Genomic DNA, 21,189 nt, shown 5'->3' with positions numbered 1-21,189 from the left:
TCAAAATATTAACATTATGTTGTAACATGATGTGGACAAATACAGTTGTGCTACTGAAAGGGTCCAGTTGTAGAAGTTCCCAGCCCAGGTAGATATATGTGCACTAGCAGGGCTTGAGCTAGCACACTCAAAATAGCAGTTTGAACATCATGGCTTGGGCTGTGTTTGGGTTCTCAAGCCTAGGGGATGAAGTGGGTTTGAGAGATCTGAGCTGTAGCCCAAGCCTCACATCCATGCTCTATTGTTAGCTTGCTAGTTTGAGCCCTGCTAGCACAAGTCTGTCTACTTGGGCTGGAAGGCTGGCTCCCAGCTGCAGTATAAACATATGCTTAGGGCTCCATTCTGCAAAGTCCTGAGCACTTCTGTGAGGTGTTGAGCATCCTCAAGTCCCACTGACTTCAGTGAAAGTTGAGGGTACTCAGCACCTTAAAGACTGGAGCTTGCTCTCTGCCTCAGTTTCTTCACCTGTAGAATGGGGACAATAACCTTTTCTACCTCATGGGTTGTTAAGAGGCTAAATTAGTATGGATGCTTGTAAAGCACTTTGAGATCCTTAGACAAAAGAGACTGTAGAAATGCAAAAAGTCTTCAACAGGTTTCATATTTAAAAATCACATCTAGTCCAGAAATCTGAATTATTCCTTAAAATGGAACAAACAACTGTCTCAAGTTCAGGTAATAACATTCTGAGATCAACTTCTGTTCTCAGTTACACGTGTGCAATGACATTAGATTCAGAACTTTGGTGCCTTCTCAACTGAAGAACCATCAAACACTGCCCATTCTGAAAACCTGGGTTTCTTTTTTTTTTTTACAAAATAATAATAATAAATAACACTCTAACAGTAATAATACTGTGCCTTCAGCCTAGGATAGCAAAGCATTTTATGAACATTAAGGATCAGATTCTGATCCCCTTACGTATTTTTACTAGGACTTTATTTCTGAGTCCCACTGAAATCAGAGACTGCTCAAGGAGTAAGGCATTACTCAGTGTGAGTAAGGGCATTGGAATCTGGCCCCAATTAAATGTTTTATATGGAGAGCAGATTAACAATAATGAGAGAAATACCATTTGTGTTGTGAAATCCCAAAAACAAATGCATTAATATCCATGTCATTACCCATGTCAAGAACGTGGCCTCTCTTCACTGATCATTAGCCTTGGGGCATATTGGGAGGTGTTCTGAGCGAGGTTAGATATGCAGCGAAAGGCTGGTTCAAGAGTTCAAGGCAACAACTCCAGGGAGAGTGAGGTAAAGATTAGGCGAATGAGGGATGTATGGGAATATGTAATGAAACCAATTTGACAAAATCTTCTTAGCCCAAGAGTAGGTGTCCTGACCTTAGACAAGGTGATCTGATACATATCCTTTCCTTTCCCCTCAGGGCTTACAGTAAAGGTGAGTGCAGGGACTGGAGCGGGGGAATTTTCCAATAGAAATCTGATAGATAGGGAGGAAGTGCTCTCAGTTAGTAACCACATTGCAAGGGAGGCTGGAATTGCCCCTCCTCCCCCAATACATTTTGTCAGAATGGTTCAACTGATTTTCATTTTATTCTGACAGGTTTCAGAGTTTTTTTTCTCCTGCTGACAATAGCTCATCTTAATTAATTAGCCTCTTAGAGTTGGTAGGACAACTCCCACCTTTTCATGTTCCCTGTATGTGTATATATATCTCCTCACTAGATATTCCATTCTATGCATCCGATGAAGTGGACTGTAGCCCACGAAAACTTCTGCTCAAATAAATTTGTTAGTCTCTAAGGTGCCACAAGTATTCCTGTTTGTTTTATTCTGAGATACCCTGTGCAAATGCCTGCTTCACTCTGTCCTGTATGAGTGAAGAATACTTCATCCAGGGCCGGCTCTAGGATTTTTGCCGCCCCAAGCGAAAACAATTTTGGCCGCCCCCCCCCCCCACCGTTTTTTTCTTATCCCATCCCCGGCCCCGCCTCAACTCTGCCCCTTCCCCAAATCCCCAGCCCTGCCTCCTCCCCCCAGGCTCTCAAGCCTAAGAGGGAGGGAGGGAGGGAGAGGGAGAAGCAGCGCGTGCGCCGCGGCCACTCGGAGTCTCACCCTCTCTCCCAGGCTCTCAAACCCGGGAAGGAGGGGGAGATCCCGAGCGGCCGCGGCGCGCAAATCAGCTGTTTCGCGCGCCGCAGCCGCTCGGGATCTCCCCCTCCCTCCCGGGTTTGAGAGTCTGGGAGGGAGGGCGAGCAGCGGCGCGCGAGCGGCAGCAGCGGAGGTGAGTTAGGGCGGCTGGGGCACATTTTTAGGGGCAGCATGGCCCGCGCCAGAATGCAGCCCCTAAAAATGTGCCGCCCCAAGCACCAGCTTGTTTTGCTGGTTCCTAGAGCCGGCCCTGACTTCATCAGTTCTACATGTCATTCCTATACATGTTTACAAGGATGTGCACCCCAGGCTGGTGGCAAACAAATGTCTCCAACAAACACACCTCAGGGCCATAGAAGGTGTGTTCTAGGGTCTCACTACTTAGAAGCCAGCCTGAGTTTCATGGCAGTGGTTCTCAACCAGGGGTATGCACACCCCTGGGGATACACAGAGATCTTGCAGCGGATACATTAACTCATCTAGATATTTGCCTAGTTTTACAACAGGCTACATAAAAAGCACTAGCAAAATCAGTACAAACTGAAATTTCATACACTGACTTGTTTATACTGCTCTATATACTATACACTGAAATGTAAGTACAATATTTATATTCCAATTGAGTTATTTATAATTATATGGTAAAAATAAGAAAGTCAGCAATTTTGCAGTAATAGTGCGCTGTGACACTTTTGTATTTTTATGTCTGATTTTGTAAGCAAGTAGTTTAAGTGAGCTGAAACCTGGGGTACACAAGACAAATCAGACTCCTGAAAGGGGTACAGTAGTATGGAAAGGTTGAGAGTCACTGCTCTGTGGCATTCAGAATGTTGTGTATCTGTTAATTAAAGCATCAGGGGGAAATTCACTCAGGCACTTCAGTGTAATTACTCTACTTACCGTGGGGTTGGTGAAAGTGGAACTGGTCATCCACTTCCCAGTATATCCTTGGCTGCAGATTCCCAGACATGAAGAAAACCTTTTCTTTATTTCTATTCAGTAGAGCTGGTTAAAACGTGTCTGCATTTTGATTTTTTGAGTTCTCTTTGAAATGTCAAGTTTAAAACAGAAATGATTTTTTTGCTAATCTTTTCATGAAAAAGAAATGTTTTTTGACCACCTTTATAGCTAATTGAAAAATGTCAGAGAAATTTTGACTCACTTCTACACCAAAAACAATAATAAAAAAGAATGGGATGAATTGTTCAAGATACTTTTTGTAAAACAAGTTTCCCATTTTTTGACAAGCTCTAATGTTAAATAAAATTATTGCTAAATATTTACTTATATGGGACATTTCTAAACCAGGGAGGAACCCTGGCATTAGAGCCTCAAAGGTAGGTCTCATTACCTTTGTGCAGTGTTGCCAATTCTTGATATTTGGTACTCTTCTTAAACCTTTAGATTCTAGATTTGTGTGATTAGGTGAGAATCTCATCTTTCATTTAAAAAAAGTTTCTAGCCCTCATGATTCTGGAGGGGAAAAAAACGCTGAAAATATGACCTCTAAAGACTATGAAGACCAACCCCCCCCCCCCCCCAAAGAAACAACCCCCTCCCCAAGCTATTCATTTTTAAAATCTCATGATTTTGGGGGCCTCATGATTTCTGAATGCTGGAGTTGGCAATACTACCTATCACTGTCAGTGCCATCACAGTTTCTGAATTGAGGCGTGCCTCTGCACCGTTACATAGCTGTGAGTGCTCAGCTTTGATGCACAGCCCCCTCGGAAATAATTCACGGCATTCCAGATTTGTGCTCTAAGGAACATGGTCAATCCACAGTTGCCTTCTGTGCTGTCTGAATGCCTCAGTCAGGAAAGGAAGGGCTGCCCAATGGTGAGGGCACTAGTGTGGAACTCAGGAGACCCGCATTCAATTCTTTGCTGTGCCATAGACTGTGTGTGTGAACTTGGGCAAGTCTATTCATCTCATCTGTAAAATGGGGATAATTGTACTTGTCTACTTCACAAGGGTGCCGGGAGGACAAATATAGACTGTGAGGTGCACAGATGTGACAGTGATGGTAGGGATCATATAAGTAACTAAAATATATAGGCTGAAACAACACACAGATAGGCATCAACCATGCTAGCCCATAGAGACCCCCATGCAGCCAGTGATCCAGTCCTTGAGGGCACAGTCCATCCTTTTAAGTGTCTCCCCATAACCAGCCCTGGCGTCCATTCTAGCAGCATGCCTTTAAATCTGAAGGTCAGTTTTCAAAGAAAGATAAAGGTTGGGGCAGCTCTGAGTTAGTGTCACACAACCCGCTTACTCAGTGGGACCAAATTTCCCCCCAGGCTATCTCATTTTGTCTTGATTGGCATCTACAGCCCACATACAATTAACTAGACGTACAGCCAGCGTTAAACCTGACTTTCTGTCCTCTCCATTACACAAGATCGCCAGGATAATGCACAGATCATTTTATCCCACTCAAAAGAAAAGAAAAACCAAACATACAAGCACTGTTGCTTGTTAAAGAGCCTTTTTTATCCAAAGAGTGTCATACTTCAAAGAAGACAGGAGCCCAAACTGAAACTTTTGATCCGCCTCCCCTCTGTGGGCCCCTTTTGGGTACTTACATGGAATGAGCCACCTAATCTTCTGAGCTTTGCCCACTACAAGTTATTACAGCATTTGACATTACTGGGATTTTTCCTTCATTATAATAACTAGCATTTGTACAGCTTCTCAGGGACTCAAATGCTGCCCAGCTGCCTCTAGCCCCTTCATGCAAATCCTGAATAAACAGGCTTTGTACTTTGGATTTGGGAGGAGTAAGCCTCTCCCCCACAGCCATACAGTAGCTTGGGGCAGAGAAGCTGCACAGCCATTCTGTTGCCACTACAGCTACAACCCATGGTGTGCTGTAGCTGGAAGTCCCGTTGGACGTGTGTGTTAGTCCTGTAGAGCTCCAGGATACCAGCCATTCCCCCATCCCATTCTTTGGGCTACCTCTGCCAAGTCCCCTTCTCCTGCCATGCCACCACCAGAAGAGACACCATAGAATCCCCCTGTTGTACAGGCTTCCCATGGCCTGTGCTCCAGCTGCTGCACAGTGACACCATAGTTGTACCATAGCATTTAGGGCATCCATGCCTTGGGGTGAGGGGCAGGATAAGTAACCTTTAGCCCTATGTGGCTAGAGTAAAATGTACAGTATATTGAGCAAAGGTTACATTAAACTGATGCTGCATTTTGTTTCAGAAAGCAGTGTCTTGTTACTTGTAACCCCTCACCTTCTGGCCCTGTGCAATACCATAATTACTCTCTTAAATTTCTCTTTATTTAACATCATTCAGCCTGTCTTCTTTTGTTACCATTTAGTTAACAAAACAGACAAAGCCCAGTACTGAAAGCAGGCAAAGAGCCAGCATGTTGAAACCTGCTTTTAATTTAGGGTTCTGGGGCTAGTTTCCTAGGCATTGCCACATTTTGGAGAAAATTAATTTTCTTTCTCTGTGTCAAGTGACAGTTGATTTAGATCTAATTAGGGTCAGTTTCATCTAATGATGAGTCATTTCTACTCCAACTCTATAGCTTCCAAATTAACAGTTGAGTCTAAAATCCAAACTTTAGCAATCATATGCATACCATTGCTGCTTGGGATTGAAGATTAAATCAGTGAATTCTCATCCACAAAAATCTTTGATAGCAGAAAGACAGCTAAGACAGACTGAGAGCTAGATGGCCAGATAAGATACAAATAAGACAATTTAAAATAGGATTAAGATAAAATATAGGATAATGCTGTTTCGAAGGTGACCTACCAAGGGGAAAAAGGTGATATTCTAGAATGAATAAAGAAGATATGAATATTCAATCTTGTGCCATGTCCTTCCTCCACCAAAAACAGTTAAAATAAAATAAAACCTCGTCTCTTTATAAACTCTTGTCTCTGTAGTTTTTGCTAGAGAACGGTATGAATGACTACAGAGCTACTGGAATTACAAAATAAAAAAGGGTGAAATCTGAGCAACTGAGAGCAGAAGAGCTTTGGTCTGGGTTTATTAGCAAATTTTAAACTCAAATTTCTAGCAAAGACTTGGGAGTAAGGTGCTCTTTGTTAAGCATTCCTATATCCCTCTCCCCTACAGAGACAGCCCATACCTGCTGATAGTGAATGGGCAGAGTGAGGGCAGCTAGCTTCAGCAGTGTTACTGAGCATGCTCAGTCTGTGTGCTCAGGGCCGGCGCTTCCATTTGGGTGACCTAGGCGGTTGCCTAGGGCGCCAGGATTTGGGCGGGCAGCAATTTGGCGGCGGGGGGGTCCTTCCGTGCTCCGGGTCTTCGGTGGCAATTCTGCGGTGGGTCCTTGCCTCGCTCCGGGACCCGCCACTGAAGTGCCCCGAAGACCGGAAGCGCGGAAGGACCCCCCCGCCGCAGAATTGCCGCCGACGACTGGGAGTGCAGAAGGACCCCCGCCTAGGGCGCCAAAAACCCTGGCACCGCTCCTGTGTGTGCTCATGCTCAGTACAAGACAAGTAGCAAATCTTGGGGGGGGGGGGGGCACATGACCAGGGCCGGCTTTGGAAATGCGGGGCCCAATTCGAACATTTTTGGCGGGGCCCCGGCAGGGATGACTGAAAAAAAACAAAACAAAAAAACATGTAAAAAAAAAGCCTTTCATTTCTTAGCAACCGGTTCCCTATAAAAAGTTCTGATTTAAGGGATGTGACACAGTATGTATTTTTTGTACCAATAGGGTTACCATATGTCCGTATTTTCCCAGGAGGCGATTTAAGAACCAAAAAGCCTGACATGTCTGGGAAAATATGGATGTATGTTAACCCTACCTAAAGTTCTTTTTTAAAAAGATGGGCCTGAACTAGAAATGAGCTCCGTTTCACATGTGTGGGTCCCCACCACTCCCTGGGGGTGTGCTAGAGAGACCAGATGTCCCGATTTTATAGGGACGGTCCCGATTTTGGGGTCTTTTTCTTAGATAGGATCCTATTACCCCCCACCCCCTGTCCCGATTTTTCACACTTGCAGTCTGGTCACCCTAGGGTGTGCACATGTGTGGGTCCCAGCTGCTCCCTGCCTCCCTCATTGAAGCAGGTGTGCAGGGTTTCTGCCCTGGGAACTGCAGGGCACCACTGGACATGGGGCTGGCTGCAGGCAAGGCAAGGGGTGCGGGGCTGGCTGGAAACAGGGGTGTGTGAGATGGGCTGGCTGGCTTCAGGCAGGGCCGCAGGGGGGTGCGGCTTGGGTTGGCAGGGCTGGAGACAGAGGAGTGTGGGACTGGCTGGCTTCAGGCAGGGGGGTGCGGCAGGGGTTGGCTGGAAACAGGGCACGGGGTGCGGGGTTGGCTACCGGCAGGGCAGGGGGTGCAGGGCTGGTGTGGGCAGGGCAGAGGGTGTAGGGCTGGCTGGCTTTGGGCAGGGCCGCAGGGGGGTGCGGCAGGGGATGGCTGGAGACAGGGCATGGGGTGCGGCAGGGGCTGGCTATGGGCAGGGGGTGCGGGGCTGGCTGCGGGCAGGGCAGGGGGTGCGGGGCTGGCTGGAGACAGGGGCTGGTGCGGGCAGGGCAGAGGGTGCGGGGCTGGAGGCAGGGCAGGGGTGTGGGGCTGGCTGGAGACAGGGGCTTGCTGCGGGCAGGGTAGAAGGTGCTGGGCTGGTGCAGGCAGGGGGTGCGGGTACAGCCCACCCTATAGGGTAAGTGCCCCCTCCTCTTCCCTCCCCCACCAGGGTAGCAGCAGTAGCCCAGCGCTCGGGGGCTATTTAAAGGGCCCGGGGCTCCCCTGCTTCCACCGCCCCGGCCCTGTAAATAGCCGAGGGAGTCCTGGGGAAGCAGCAGGGCTTTGGTGGCTACTTAAAGGACCGGGGCGGCAAAGGCAGCTGGAGTCCCGGCCCTTTAAATAGTCCCCAGAGCCCCCCGCAACCCCAGGGCTCTGGGGGCTATTTAAAGGGCCCGGGACTCCCCTGCTTCTACTGCCCCGGCCCTTTAAATAGCCGCAGGAGCCCTGGGGAAGCAGTGGGTCTCCAGTGGCTATTTAAAGGGCCAGGGCGGTAGAAGCAACGGGAGCCCCGGACTTTTTAAATTGCCCCCAGATCCCCGCAGCCCTACCCCAGGGCTCCAGCAGTGGGGCTCTGGTGGCAATTTAAAGGGCCTGGGGCTGCAAACCCTGCTGGGAGCCCCAGGCCCTTTAAATTGTCCCCTGGGGAAGCCGGGCCACCCCGGTACCAGGGCTTGGGCATGGGGCCCTCTTAGGGCGCGGGGCCCTCTTAGGGGCGGGACCCGATTCAGGGGAATTGATTGAATTGGCCTAAAGCCAACCCTGCACATGACCCTGTATGCCCCCCCTCCCTCTTGTTGCCTCTGCCCCTTCCTTTGAGTGCAGCAAAAGCTCTCTCACTGCACTTAAGTCCTCCAGCAACAACAGGGAAGAGAAGACTTGATATTGCTGACTTCTCACAGTGCCACATACCCTGGAGCCCTATGAAGGCAGGGATTGGTGCACCATTGTTTTGGCTACTTCCCCTCCCAGATCTGCTCTATATTTGGGAGGGGACAATGTAATGAGAGTCCATCAACTCAGGAGCCCCCTTCTGCCTGAATGGGAGGATTGGCCTCTAATCTGGGTTATTTCCAAGGCACCCAAACAGTAGGCTAAATAGAGATGTATGTAATGTAGGATGACTATTGCTGGGAAAGGATTAGGTCACTGGCATAGACTGTCAGAATTAAATTCCATGCATTTTCTTATGAACGCCAATTACAAGCTAATTTAACATTGATGTTTTGTGCTTTGAGTGATTTTGTCAACAGGAACTATTGTTCTGACAGTGTTAGCTGCATTGGAAATGCCATCAGAAAGACAGATGGCTGCTTAGTTCTTGATTGTAATCGCACAGCAGGAGTGTGATTGATAATGGATCACTACCGTTCAGTGGGAGTTACCAAAATAACTTTCTAGCCATAAAGCTTTATTTAGCCTCTAAACTTCCTGTCAGACTCCTGGCCATAGGTTACCTTTGAAAAAATATTTGTATTGATTACACTATACCATCCCTTAGGATGGAATATGCTACTGTCTTCTCAACCCTTTATTTGTTGATATAGTTGCAACATTATGCTGAGTTAGGAACATCTCCATGACATGAGTCACTATAAGCCAGGAGCAGTTTTCTTATCAACTAGCTAAAAGGGATCAAGATCACTAATACCTGTTTGAGTATGGAATAGCATAAGCACCGCAAGTAATGCAAATCTAGGAGATGTACTGGAAAATTATGTGTTGTTTTAGTAAAGAAATAAAAGCAAAAGCAAGCAGCATTTCTTGTTTAATTTTTAGTCATTTTTCCCCTCAGGATCTGTAATCCTTAGTTAGTTGTAGGATTCACAGTAGTGTCTTCAGAAATTTTCTAAAGGAAAAATAATGAATTTTGGATTGTTTCTCTGAAATGATCCTCAGTACATTCCGAGATCCATCCATCACCACACATGGGCCCTAACCCAGCAGTGCACCTAAGCCTGTACTTAACTTCCATCATAAGACTAGAGTCCCAGTGATGTCAATTCTGAATTGTGTGTCAGTGGAACTACTCACATGCTTCAAGGCTTTGGCTGGATCAGGGCCCTGGAGAGTAAATCCAAGCAGACATGGATCCAAGCCAAAGTTCTGAATCCCAAGAACAGTGATGAATTTCAGCTCTTGCATTTCATCTTCTCTGCTGAACCAAAACCCCAAACTGTGGGAAATTCAGATCCTGATCCAAACTTTTTTGGCTCAGGCCCAGCTCTGAAAACCAGAGGCAGGTGTCTGAGTGTCTCTCTCCCCCCTACCCCTCTCTCACACAGACACACACAAACAGTAAGACAAAAGGGCCATGTGGACTAACAGTGCAGAACTCTGATGGAGCACCACCAGTTATTTAGGGTTACCATATTTCAACACTGAAAAAACAGGACACTCCACGGGGGCCTGGCCCTGCCCCAACTCCGCCCCTTCCCCACCCCGACCCCGCCCCAACCCCACCCCGGCCCCACCCTAACCCCGCCCCTTCCCCAACTCTGGCCCCTCCTCTGAGCACCCTGAATTCCCCCTCCTCCCTCCCTGATCTTGGTTGGTGGTTGTTAAGTGCTTCCCTGCTCCCCACTCGCCCTGCAGCCCCTCCGCCCCTGCAGCCTCTGTGAGCCCTGCTCCCCACTCGCCCTACAGCCCCTGCCCCTGTGCCCCCCTGCCCCTGCAGCCTCTGTGACCCCTGCTCCCCACTCACCCTGCAGCCCCTGCACCCCCCGCCCCTGCAGCCTCTGCGCCTCCCGCCTGCCCTGCCCCTGCACCCCCCTGCCCCTGCAGCCTCTGTGACCCCTGCTCCCCACTCGCCCTATAGCCCCTGCACCCCCCCGCCTGCCCTGCCCCTGCACCCCCCGCCCCTGCAGCCCCTGTGACCCCTGCTCCCCACTCGCCCTGCAGCCTCTATGCCCCCACCTGCCCTGCCCCTGCTCCCCTGCTCACCCGGCAGCCTCTGCCTGCTGAGGGCTTCAGATGCTCGGCAGCGCAGGTCCCTGCAGCCCCGGCCGCAGCTTCCTTCCTGCCGCCGAGCTCGTTCCCCGGCCTGTCTGTCCCCGCCGGAAACAGCTCCTGAGGCGCCGGGTTCCGAGCTGCGCGGGGCAACGGGGCCACAGGAAGGGTCCCCCAGTGGCCGGGGGGGTCTCCGCCCGCGAGGGAAGCCTGAGCCCCCCCCCCATTCCCCACCTGAGCATTGTAGCTGGGGCGGCTGGGCTGCGCTGCGGACCTGGCGGATCGTGCTGGGCGGACCCTGGCTTATGCCTCCCTATTTCCCCGGACACGTCCGGCTCTTTGGAAATTCCCCCTGGACGGGGATTTGAGCACCAAAAAGCCGGACATGTCCGGGGAAATCCGGACGTATGGTAACCCTAAGTTATTTCCAGAAATAACCAGCAGTATCTAACTTGAGCCTTCTGAAAGCAAATGGCTGCAGTAGTTTAGTTCTGGATGTCAGCAGAATGCCATTGATTAAAGTAAGAAAACTAGTCATTCACAGTCCAATCTGGCCTTTTAAAAACTTACTTTGCTTGTAGTTTAACTTTCAGTGCATGACTGCTGCATAGATACTAGGTTAATTTGAGTCAGCTATAATACAGTAGCAAAATACATCACAACACATTAAAAAACAAAAACACCCACCCCCAACTGGGCCAAATTCATACCTGGAACACTACTAAACTTAATGGAGTTACACTGGACATGAATTTGTCCCCAGTGGCTTAAGTTTGTAGGATGAAATTGAGTATAAAATCTGTTATCCCACTTAACACGCGTGAAAACTTCTCTCTCTGATAGCACTAGGTACTTGTTTTGTCTTTGTTTTGTTAGCTTTGATAAGTAAAAGAGTGACTCGGTGGCTGGCTTGGCACAGCAGGCACTCCTCCTCTGTCTCCCCCTGCTAACAGCCACTCCAGCCCTGGGACTCAGCTCTCCAGCCAGGTCACATTTAGTCCCACCCATTCTGGAGTAAGACAGAATCCCAGAAAGCAACACTCCAACATCCTTACGCCAGGTCTTTGGCCTGACCAGGAATCAATCCTCCTCACACTCCTTACACCAGGGGATTTCACAGCCACCTTCCTTGTTGACCAATAGGGAACCCAGGCCCCCCCTTCTCCTCTGGGATTCAGTCCAGAGGCCCTGCAGTAAGCAGCTAAGGTCTGCTTCCTCAGATGCCTTGTTGTCTCCTTGGACCACTTCCTAGCTCAGCCTGTCTCTAGACCCTTTTTCCCCAGCCCCTCCCTGGACTCGCTCCTCTGCAGAATTTTCTCCCCTTTCCAAGCTCTGAAGACTTCTTCCCAACTCTTGTGCCAGGACTTTCCTCCCTGGAGACCCAGCTCCTGTCCGTCTCCCATAAGGCCTTCTGCATCTGCCTGTTTGTGTCTCTTTCTGTCAGAAACTCAGCCTCTAGGCTGCCTCCTTGGGGTCCTGCCCTTCACAGGCTTGTCAACGTTGTATTTCAAAAATAAGGGACTGTTTTCTTAGCACCCTGCCCTACCCCTCGTCCCAATATTATTATCATAATCAATAATAATACTACTAATAAGCAGTACTCACCTACATTTGCCAGAGGTATTTCTTGCTGTTCTTTGCTGCGCTCAGCAACTCCCAATCTTGTAGAGAGATGAAGAATTAAGGGACATCCCTTCTAATAAGGGACTATTGGCACTTATCAACACTACGTGACCACAGATGCTCGCTCCATTCCAGTGGCTTCCCAGTGTCTCTCTTGAGTTTCCCTGGGCCTCCTATTTCCCTACTACTGCCCCGGACTCCTTCCTTTATTAGTCACTCTCTTCCTCCCCAGCTGGGCCTAATCCTAAATTGGGCCTGGCCTTCCCTCCAGGTGCAACCAGGTGATTTATCGCTCTCTGGCTCCAGTTAACTCTTTCTCTGCCAGTCTGGGATATACACCACATCACATATATTATTCAATACTGTTGCCTGACATTTCATAGTGACTTGGACATATCTTTTTTTTTTTTTTTTAGTTTGGATTACTGATACACACAAACAACCCTGATTGGACACTACTAGCTTTGTACGGCTAATATTCATGACCATACCTAAATAGGGTTGAGGTGGAACTGTTTTCCCATTCTGCAAGAATTTTCAAGATTTCAAAAATTTTTCCTATAATGAATCACGTCAAAAAAATCAAAATGTTTGAGAACTGAAAATCTGAACATTTTTTGATTCAGTCCATCAAAACATTTCATTTTCACCATTTAAAAACATTTCATTTCTATTTCAACCTTTTCCCTCTTGTTTCCCCTCCTCTCTCTTTTTTAATGTAAATTTACTAAAATGTTGACTCCCCCCTCCCAAAAAAAAAGTCTTATTGGTTTTTGAGTCAAAATCTTTCCAGTTTGGCAATCTCAAAACTTTTTTTAACTAAAATTTTTTGAGTCAAGAGTTTTGTCAATACTGACACTATTTCCCAAACAGTTTTGATTTAGATGAATTAGCATTTTCCGACAAAAAACGTATTGTCGGAAAATTCCTAACTTGTTCTACTCCTAAATGTATTTTCACATTTTCCATCACTTTTCAGACCTGAGGAACTGATTATCAAATATATGTATCAAGCATACAATTGTCAGGCCATATATTTAAACATGTAGAAAGTTTAATTGTAATAAAAAATATATAGACATCATTACAGCTTTTGATTTAAAGGTAAATGTTGAATAACTCTCAGACAAATAAGTTTACTCAACGTGTGTGTCACAGACACATAGCTTCATGACTGAAAAAATGTGTCCTGTCTTCAAAGGATATGCCTAGCATGATATACGTGATGAGAATCCAGAAAATTGTTTACGCAAATAAGTACAGACAGTTAGATTATCACCCAGATATTTCCTGCATGTCAGGTCTTTATGGGCATCTTCAAATATTTCTAGCAGGCATTCTACTCACATTTCCTCAGAGCTTGTAGTAATGCTCTCTATGTATGGAAGCCATAAGCAAAAGAGGCAGTGAGGTCCAATGGATTAAGCAGAGAGCCAGGAATTCCTGAATCAAATCCTAGCTCTGCCACTGATTCATTGTGAGGCCTGAGGCAAGTGCCTTAGCCTCATTGTTTCAGATAATAACCACCTACCTCAGAGGGGTGTTGTGAGGATTAGTTAGTTAATGTTGGTGCAGTGCTTTGAAGTTGAATTGTGCTTATAAGGTATTATTGCAGCTTTATTTATAGTAAACTATAAACCTTCTTAGCACAATTTTGTACTTTGAAAGGTAAACAATCCTATGTATGAAAAACCAGTCCTTGTGTATGTATGGTCAATTGAAAAATGCTTGGGTCAAAACCAAAATATATGGTGTATGTCACTTTTAAACACATGCCTCCAGCCTGTGTCTGCCTTCAAATACCTTCTCTATATTACACACCCCAAAACCAAAGTTTACCATAATGCAACCACTGGTGCATAATCAGTTATGGGATAATTACTCATTGACACAAAGCTTGGTATATGGACTCACATCATCGCTATCTTCTTAAGGAAAGCAATGATTGCCGTAACCTGACACATTCAGCTTTGTGTGACTGACCTAATTATTTGAACGAGTTTGCACTGCAGTGCCTACACTCTGACATACAGTAGGACATATTAGTCCAGTTGTAAATCATAAGGGCACATTATAGTGTATGGTGACTGGTTCTCTTTGGAATCGTGGGCCAAATTCTGCCCTGACTCATGCCCTGCAAATGGCCATTGAAGTTAGCGGAGGTTACATAGTGTGTAAACCAGGATGCCGTTAGGCCCAGTATCTCAAAGCTCATTCTGTGTTCACTCAGCCTTTTGCCTGGCAGGTTTTATCCATAATGTGCGGTATTTCCAATTCACATGAAGTATGGCATCTGCAAGTTTGGCCTCTCCAAAAGGTCAGTCCTGGAAGATGCTAAGCAACCTCAATTTCTGTAGAAGTCAATGGGAGCTGAGAGCACTCAGCCCCTCAAGGGAGCAAACAGAACTTTACAAGGCTGAGCTCTCAGCCACTTCCCAATCCTTACTAAATTTCCGCAGAGTAAAGTCACTCGTGTGTATAAGTGTTTGCAGGATCAGGGCCTAAGAACTCAATAATCTTGTACCTGTATGTGTGTTTTCTCCTCTGCAAGGTCTGAAAAGGACTAGCTATAATACTCCAATGGGTCGATTTACAACCAGTGGTACCTGGCTCCTGAACGAGTTTTCTTTTTGCTAATCCAGCCGCCTACATGTATACTAGCAATTAACATAGGCCAGTCAAGTAACCCCAGATATACTGGTTACTTGCTATACAAGCAAATTTTTCTGAGGTTTCAGAGTTGCCTGACAGGACTAGCTCACACCAATTTTCTTTGAAGATTTAATTTGCAGGCCTAGATACTTAGCACCACCCAGGTCCATAGTCAGGATATGCAAGGCCTGCAAAAAGATTACAGAAGTGGAGGTACTATACTCTCCTTCCCACACCCTACCCTGAAGCGCTCCTGGCTATAGCTTGCAAGGAGTGAACATGAATTTGATCAGTACTTAATATATCTAAATTATGGAAGCGCCATTTGTGGCTCCATATTAAGGCTGAACTGAGTTGGCAGTTAAATCAAAATGAGTCCAAGAAGAAGCCTCCAGTGAGTTCTTACTAACAAGGGCAATTGTTTAAAGTGACATATGTAATAGCCTGATCCCCCTTTGCTGTCTTTTTCACCCTAGCTGTTTTCTCCATATATTGCCGGATCAAATGATCCACAGTTGGCTGTGGCAAGCAGGTGAAGAGAGTAAGGAGCAAAGGAAGCAACGGTGTTGTCCTGTCTGCTGATGAACAACATAGCCTAGGATTTATCATCAGCAGCAGCTGGTTCAGAGCCTCCTCTCACCCCTTTCCCATGTTGCCCCTTGGATGTGCTACTTAATGGCTGTGGCTGTATGTCTATCACAACCATGACTTCTGTGACACACAGAACTTTGTTACAATGACTAACTCTGGTCTTTGTTACCCTGGCCAGCTCCCCACTGAGCAACACTCCTTGGGCTGTTAGACATTTTAGTTCTAGATTAGTCTAGTGCAGCTGGGAGAGGGATCTGGGATTTTTTTCTTAATAGGGTTGACCATTTTCATTGCAAAATAAAACCTATTTTGCTGGAAAATAATATGAGCCTTGGGCCTTTTAGGTTCTTTTCTATAAAATTTGTGACTGCTGCCTTTCTGCCATGACGACAAGTCTTGGTGATGATGCTTCCTGATGACATAATTATAAAGTGCCATGTTGTAGCAATTCCAAGCCATGCTGTGTTATCCCTACTGCTTCTTCCTCATGTATAAACAAACTGCCAGCGGCTGCACCAAAAATGCTGCAAAGGGCCACTTACGGCTGGTGCTCCTTCCCAGTCGCTCTGCTAAGTCAGTCCCTGACAGTATCAGTGTAAATCTCCTACTGACGGTAGCTGTGGCTCCACCCACCTTCCCGTGATTTGAATGAGGTGCTGAACTAATGCAATGTTGCACACTTAGGATAAAATCTTGGAACAATGGAAGTCTCTGGATGTGTTTTGGGGGGGTTCTATGGCCTGTGTTATACAGAAGGTCAGACTAGATGATCACAATGATTCCTGCTGGCCTTGGAGTCTATGAATCTATGAAAAACACCCGTTGACTTCAGTCGGGTCAGCATTTCGCTCATTAGGCCTGATACAGTGCCCAAAGAGTTCAGTGAACTTTATCTCAATCCCTTAACTTTTTACTTTCTGCTTCAACATGTCTTTCACAGGTCAATCTTCTGCAAGAGTTTGTACATTCAGCTGTGCACCTAAGTCTTGATGGCAAGAGGCATCTGAGGTTTGGAGTATCTAGCCCATAATGCAAAGCTGTAAATATTAACTTGGAAAGTTGTCTCATCAGCATCCTCTTGTAAACAGGGATTAAACTGGTCGTTAAAAAACTATTTCATACATTCCGCTAGAAAAAAGGGGAAGAGGGAAGAATCAAAGAGCTAAAATCATGCAATGAAGTGTTCTGGGCTATAGAGAAATCTTTGAGTGATTAGGCATAATTTGCAGATAAGGCAGTTCCTCAGCAGGGCTACAAGAGGACCCTTTGTTCTCTTGTGAGAACTATTGTTGATATAATTATTTTCCAAAAGAGAAGAATCACGGGTGGGTCTTTGAAGACTGAAGGCTTCCAACTAGTGAAGGAGATGTGTTTCATAAACAGCTGTTATATATGTTATGTTACGTAGCTGTTATGTCCTGATGTTATTGACCAGTAATAAATAATGGCCAGTAGTGCTTTGGTATAGCTGGAAAGACAGATTTCCCAGTTCCATGGCAGAAAGCAAGAAATAAACCTCCAAGGCAGATTTCCATTGGCAAGTGAGCAGGATTCAGCATATATGTAAATAAATAAATAGCTGTACAAAATATGCTGGGATGAGCTCTGTGGCTTGGCATGCAGAACATCCTCGTTCGGAGGAGCCAGTGCTTATTAAAAAGAAGGCACAAGGGAAGGGGATGCTACTAACACAAACAGTTATTATTCTAACAATAGCGGGTGGCTATGATGGTGGTATTGTCCAAAGGGAATAAAACAGTCCATTAAGATTTCCAAAAGCTTAAAGAAAAGAAAGGAGCCCAACCTGCAAGATTTAGATCTGGATCTAGGTTTCAAACACACTGAAGTTCAGGGTTGTCTGGACCTACGGTTTGATTCAGCCCATTTGGAAAACAGGGACTTTCTGCAAATCTTGGATTGACTGAAATCTGGGTTTGGGTTTAGAAACCTAGTTCCCCAAATTAGGGAGAGTTTTGATCCAGATCTTTGGCCTGGGCCATCTTAAAAAGTGAAGCCACCCAGTGCCTGCTGAAATATAGGAATGGGTTTATGGCAATATCCATATTGACCCACGTGTACCTGCTGGTGAGGTACCCAGTACCACCTGATGTGCAAGGCCTAGGACAGTGGTTCTCAAACTTTTGTATTGGTGACCCCTTTCACAGCAATCCTCTGAGTGCAACCCCCCTTATAAATTAAAAACACATTTTTTTATATTTAACTTTATTTATAAATGCTGGAGGCAGAGCAGGGTTTCGGGGTAGAGGCTGACAACTTGCGACCCCCACGTAATAACCTCATGACCCTCTGAGGGGAGTCAACCCCCAGTTTGAGAACCCCAGCCTAGGAGAAGATCTGCTTACTGGCATAAGACACCAGTTAAAGGGCTATTTATTATTTCACAAGGAAAAAGGGACACAGAGCAAAGGGCAAGAAAGCTGAAGATGTTAATATCCCCTCAGACAGAAATTCTATTGGCAGAACCAGGGTAATTTATAAGATTAAATGGCAACCATAGCAACTACGTGACCCAGAACTCCCAGAAAATCAGCCTTTCCCTACAAGACCTTTCTGACTAGCTCCCCCGCCCGCCATCCACCTTGAACTTCTGACCCCAACCTCATTTCTTCCCAGTCCAGTCTCCTCTGCCTATGGATTCCTTGACTTTTCTCTCTCACCTGCTCATCCCACTCCTAAGGGAGATTGGTGGAGCCAAATTCTGCTCTTGTTTACACCATGTGTGCCTCCAGTGACTCCTTCCTCCTTCATCTTTTTCCATGGTTTGTACAATATCTCCCTATCCAGCGAAAGATAAACTGAATTGGATACTAAAATAAGGCAGCCCCACTACCACCAACTCATGCACTTCCAGACTCCAGCCAAGACCAGAAACAGAAGGGCCAAAAGATCACAAGACAATTTAGAAATAATGTGAGAACAGCCTCACATGCAGCAGGAGGTACCACATCTCCTTCACTTCATTGTATCTACTCACTTTCACTTTTGAGACAGAGCCTAATATCCATGACATTTCCAGCCCAATTTTACAGACCTTAGAGGTTTGGAAAAACATAGGAATTGTCCAGTACTAAATACTTCAGAGGAAGGTGTATGAGCCCTACAGTGGAAAGATGTGGGATAATCTCTCCACCACCACTTTAGATCAGCTTAAACTCTGAAGCACAAGGTTTACTATCTTTTCCAGTATTTCTGCTCTGGCTAATTATAATAATTCTGGAAGAGCATCTAGCTATTGAGATCTTTAGCTGAACTGAACCCAGATCCGCCCCACACTTCTTGAGGCCCCTGCTTTCCAGTTCCTCAAGCCTGGGAATAGCCACTCCTGTTTCCTGTTTCTAGCACCTCATAAGCCTTCTGTTTAATCAGACAAGCGGCAAACTGATGCAACTCCAACTTTACTTCAAAAGTTCAAGCATGGTTAGTCATTTCAAAATGAAAGCAAGAATGCTGTGCACTGCCCTACAAAGTGCCAGCTGCCAGCACAACGTGGCATCCATTCTGAACTAGGGTTGCCAACTTTCTAATGGCACAAAACCTAAGACCCTAGGCCCGCCCCTTCCCTGAGGCACCGCCCCTACCCCGCCCCTTCCCCTAGGCCCCACTCCCCACTCCCTCGGTGGCTCACTCTCCCTCACCTTCACTCACTTTCACTGGGATGGGGAGGGGGGGTTGGGGTGTGGGAGGGGGTGAGAGCTCTAACTGGGGGTGTGGGCTTCAGGGTGGGGCCAGAAATGAGGGGTTCAGGGTGCGGGAAGGGGCTCTGGGCTGAGGCAGAGAGTTGGGGTGCAGGAGGGGGTGAGGGCTCTTGGGTGGGGCTGGGGATGAAGAGTTTGGGGTGCAGGAGGGGGCTCCAGGCTAGGGGGTGGGGCAGAAGGATTCAGATTGCGGGGGGGGGCTGCAGGTTGAGGCAGGTGGTTGGGGTGCAGGAGGGGGTATGGGCTCTGGGCTAGGGGTGCGAGCTCTGGAGTGGGGCCAGGGATGAGGGGTTCAGGTTGTGGGAGGGGGCTCTTGGCTTTGGAAGGAGTTTAGGGTGCAGGAGGGCTCCAGCTGGGGATGCAGGCTCAGGGTGGCCCGGGGATGAGGGGTTTGGGATGCAGGAGGGGGCTCTGGGTTTGAGGGGGGCTCAGGACTAGGGCTGGGGGTTGGGGCTCAGGGTTGGGGTGCGGGCTTATGTCGAGTGGCTCCCGGTCAGTGGCGCAGCAGGGCTAAGGCAGGCTAGTCCCTACCTGTCCTGGCACTGTGCTGTGCCCCAGAAGTGGCCAGCAGGTCCAGCTTCTAGGAGGTGGAGCCAGGAGGCTCCGTGCGCTGCTCTCGCCACAGGCACTGCCCCTGCAGCTCTCATTGGCTGCAATTCCCGGCCAATGGGAGTGCGGAGCTGGTGCTTGGGGCGGGGACAGTGCTCGGAGCCCCATGGCCCACCCCGCCTAGGAGCCAGACCTGCCAGCCGTTTCTGGAGTGCAGCACGGTGTCAGGACAGGTAGGGACTAGCCTACCTTAGCCCTGCAGCACCACCAACCGGACTTTTAATGGACCGGTTGATGATGCTGACTGGAGCCATCAGGGTCCCTTTCCGACCGGGCGTTCCAGTCGAAAACCGGACACCTGGCATCCCTATTCCGAACAGGCTGGAAGGGAGGTACACCTTCACTACCAACTGAGGAACTACACTCAAGATTGCCACCTAATGGAGCTGAAAAGAAGAGAACAAAGGAAACGCACATGAGCTGGATGTCTGCAGTGGTATCAAGTAAACGACGACTTGCAGTTTCCGCTGATATAGGATTTTTCTTCGCTTAATGGACTACATTGTCATGCTGTTTTGCTGAAGGCTATTAAAAGGGTAATGTCAGGCAGTGACACTGTCTGGGTTTACACAACCTAATAGTCAGAGGAACAAGTATAGTAATAACAGAAATATTTCAGGGAAAACTTTTTTTTTAGTCTGTAAACAATTCCTGTAGGTATCGGAGGCTCATCCTTGCAGCATCAAGCTATTGCCTGAGAACCAGAAAGTGGAATTGGTGAGCCGGCTCAGCCTAGCTTCAAAGTCCAAGGGCAAAACATCAACATGCTGAATAAATGATAAAAAAATACATGAGATTTTCAGCATTCTTTCAGTGTTAATAATCTAGGTGCTAATAGTAACAAAACTGGGGCCTGAGCCAAAGCCCACTGAAGTTAATGGGAATCTTTGCATTGATTCCAATAGTCTCTGGATCAGGCCAACATGTTTAAACAAGAATTTTAACATGTGATTTTAAGTTGACAGAGACTATTTAAACAACTGCTGCATCCCAGCCTTGAGGTGATCACAATTCAGTAGTGATTACTTTAATTCCTGGGTGTGATGGGATTCCTGGCCATTGCGGCTCCCTACAAAAGGCTCTGCGGCAGTCCTACACCTCGCCCCAGGAAGCAGTAGTGTAGGAGGAATGGAGCAGTCCTCCAGGCTTGCCTTGAGAGGCCTCCCTGGAGCAGTCATTTTGGCAACCACAGAGACATGGTCCTCCGAGGGTTAGAGAGGCTAGCAGCAGCTGATAAGGGTCCTGCTGACCCAGATAAAAGTAGCTGCCTGGCCTTAGTTCTTCAGTTATTGGTTGGAAGCAGAAAAGTAAAGAAGGGGGTTCTGTTATTTGACCACAGGAGCCCAACAAGTAGCACTTACTCAGCTAGGACTGCAGAGAGAAGGCCCCTGAGGACATTGGCCCTGAGAT

General features: G+C 47.2%; 1 protein-coding gene across 2 annotated transcripts in view; it reads right to left on the bottom strand.

Moving 5' to 3' along the window:
* The window catches only part of LOC135981276 (uncharacterized), a 43,635-nt gene extending 38,784 nt beyond the window's left edge, over positions 1 to 4,851 (bottom strand). For both annotated transcript variants that reach the window (XR_010598221.1, XM_065582911.1), the window contains exon 1: positions 4,705 to 4,851. The gene's annotated coding sequence lies outside the window, so the exon portion shown is untranslated. The remainder of the gene's footprint in view (positions 1 to 4,704) is intronic.
* Between the last annotated feature and the right edge of the window lie 16,338 nt (positions 4,852 to 21,189).

The sequence above is a fragment of the Chrysemys picta genome, chromosome 2 (genome assembly GCF_011386835.1).
Source record: "Chrysemys picta bellii isolate R12L10 chromosome 2, ASM1138683v2, whole genome shotgun sequence".
Classification (NCBI taxonomy): domain Eukaryota; kingdom Metazoa; phylum Chordata; order Testudines; family Emydidae; genus Chrysemys; species Chrysemys picta.
This window is presented reverse-complemented; position numbering and strand designations above follow the sequence as displayed.